Here is a 3,357-nt window from a genome sequence, read left to right on the forward strand (position 1 = left end):
CTTAATAGACAGCCAATGCCTGTTTAAAAAAAACTAACCAGAAAAAAATCACAATTTGACAGTTGCATGTCCAAACACAACCAACCACAATTAACAGCAATCAATCTACAAAGCCCCAAAATGGAGCATGTTTTATAAGCACCCTGTCCGAGAAAGCTGCCACTGAAGGAGTGGGTCAGGCCTGGGTGTGAGCATTGACACGAGAATGGAGCAAAGTATTAAAAATGCAATATTAAAAACAGCATCGCCCCGTGTGTAAGCACTGTACATTACGAAGGGGTTGTCAATGATGAAATCGTAACAGACATTCAGTCTAAGGCTTGAAAAAGTATTATTTCATTTATTTTACCATCTCTAAATTTAGCACTGTTGAGTGCTTTATACCCAAGGCTGAGTGTTATATATAAAGCAGGGTGTGGCGCTCCTGGATAATGGATTTATGTCAAGTTTCCAGTAGGGAAACAGCAAAGTGAAATTTTCCAGCCCCTCCCACGCTGCCCTGCGCAGTAGCCCACCCTGGCAGACAGCTGGCACACACATGTAAACACAGGCACAGTGCCAGGGGAACACATGGCTGGGAAGACCCGCCCGTCTGGGGGCTCTCAGAGCCGAGAAGAACAGCATAAACAAATAAACATGTTTACGATGGCAGGGGCACTGAGGGGAAAACAAAACCAAAGTCTGTGATCACTGGGGCGGGCTGCTACCCTTCCTGATTCAACTGGATCCAAGTCACAGAGTTCATCTACAGTAATTCAGAGCTGAAACACCAAGAGAAACGTCACAGAGTCAATGACAAACACTTCAATCAGAACTCAGGTAGAAGTCTCAATGAAGACATGCATTGATGAAGTTTCTTTTAGTATTTGTGAAATCACAGAGTTGGACAGAGCCCATGTTCTAGTCAGCAGGTTTACATTAATTCCATCTGTGTACAAATGCAGTGAAAATTTTGCACATCATTTCTCCACAAGTCAGGCAATATTATATGCGATCAGGGTGTTCCCTGTTAAATTGGGGTCCCACACCCTGTTAACGAGAACATCAAAGTGATCTCAACTCATTCCCTTTACTGACATTTCACAACTGAAAGAAATACAGCGACAACCAACATTATAATAATGATGCCGATCATGTCTGACTTGCAGTTAGATCTACAGCCATTTTGCCAGATGAATTGAGCCCCAGTGTTCCTTAATGCTGCAGTCTTATTTCAACCAGTCTTAGTCTGACAGAAATCTTGATCTCCCCAGCAACACAGACCGATTTTTATTTTTATCTGAAAAGCAAATGCATTCTTTTTTTCTTTTAATAGTTCAAACGTAGGTTCTTTCCTCCCTGAAGATTGTTTAAAAGAAAAAGTTGCATTGAATCTTGAACCATTTTGTTCTCTTTGGGAAAGGAGCATGTCTGATAATTACACTGCATTAGCATCAATCACTTGTGCTGATGAAGATTTTAGCAGCCAGCAGAGGAACAGTAAAAAGCAATGGTCCGTCTGGAGGATTCAGTGATATTAAGAGTTGCTAATAATCATGGTTTTGTATATAAATAGAATCTAATTAGAGCTTTAGCACAGAGGAAACGACAGTGTTGAAAATAAAAATGATTGCATTGCTTTTATTAATTGCAATGCTGTGACGCATGAAAGGTCATGCTTTATATTTAGAATGCACCCATGCACTAAGCTAGTCACTCAGTATTTTGAGGTTATGCATATTTTTTTATAAAAACCTTCCAAAAAAGAAATAAAACTGTTTCAATGATACAGCCGACACCTTAAAAGCACAAAATCAATTTAGTCGATTACTGATCGCCATGGCTTTTATTAAACACTGATTGATCGATTAATCGCCCTGGTGCTCTACAGGAGCCTCCCTTTGATTATGTTGAGGGCACATGCGTATTTTCAGTTGTACTCGAAGGCTTTCACAAACATATTTCTTGCTTCAGGATAGCAACACTGAGAAATGCATATCTTGTATTATCACTACAGGCACGTGCTTCCAGCTGAAAGACTTTTGTCTTTGCATATGTTTTGCTTCTTGCTTTTGAGTACGGGATTTGGAGGGGGGTTAGCAGCGATGGTCTTGCACCACAGTGTCATCAACCTGCTTGTAACATAACCCTACTGCAGGGGTACTTCCACATTTAAACTGGCTGAAGCCGGGACTCGAGAATGTTCTGGAACTCAGCACAACAACACGTGGCGTCTCGGGAGTCAGGGAGGGGATAATGACGGTGCGAGACCCCTCCAGCCCTTGTTGATAGATCAAGTTAATGAAAGGAAAAATAAAATCACTGATCTGAGTGGAGTACACGGCTCTCTCGTAAAAAGACAAAAAGTAGGAGTGAAGCAGAATAAGATAACTGGATTTTTTTTCCCCCTGATGCCACTCAGCAAGAGTCAAGCTTATCTCCTACTCTACTCATTACAAAACACCAGCAGTGCAAGACAATGCTGAACCATCTGTATCATGAAAGAGTACATCACCACAGACTGCACAGCACACCCCCAGCATGTAAGAGAAAACAGCAAACTTTATAAGATTGTACTGGGGGTATACCTTTCTTTCATATAAAGTGTTTTTGATCAAAAAAATATTTGTCAGGCTGCTTTCCCTACACTTGCATACTTTAAAAAAAAAAAAAAAGTGTCTCCCTACCACAGCTCAGCCAATCGAACAAAAAAGTAGGTCACTACCATTGTAATTGTAACAAGAAGAAATTCTACTTGCAAATCTGTGTGAGTGCTTATCATGATAAATCCTTCAATATGCACAGTGTTAAGCATGGTAATTACCTCGTAAAGTGGACAATGACAAAGGGGTATACCGACTCCCAGCTAGAACTTAACTCAGCAGCTAACTGCTAATGCAGGAGTCATGAACTGCAGGCAGACAGGAGAGCGAAGCGTGGTGGGTCTGATCAGTGAAGGACTTCTGGGCTATAGTGGGTAATCAACAGCTTTTGGTCTGAAGATGAAGCCACTTAGAGAGAGATTATGGGCATGCAAAAGGCACAGGTTTACACCTTTGTTTCTCATCTCGCACTGTAAACTGCTTTTAGCGCGTTGGGAATGATGCGCTTCAGCCAGGCACAGACGCAGCCTGTCTCCACTCGGATTTCATGATTTGGTTTCCTTGTTTGATTACACAGGCCAGAGAATGACAACAGTATGTTTACTACAGTACAGTATGTGAGCTGAAGACTAGTTTTGTACTTGGCATCTGGATGTCACACTTTTGCATAGACAGGATCTGAAAAACCATTTATTTAATTGCGACTGCATTTGGTATTAGAGTTATTTAGCAACCATTACTGGGAGTATCAGATTGTGATGATATATGGAGGCAT

The sequence above is a fragment of the Polyodon spathula genome, chromosome 27 (genome assembly GCF_017654505.1).
Source record: "Polyodon spathula isolate WHYD16114869_AA chromosome 27, ASM1765450v1, whole genome shotgun sequence".
In the NCBI taxonomy this organism is placed as follows: Eukaryota; Metazoa; Chordata; class Actinopteri; order Acipenseriformes; family Polyodontidae; genus Polyodon; species Polyodon spathula.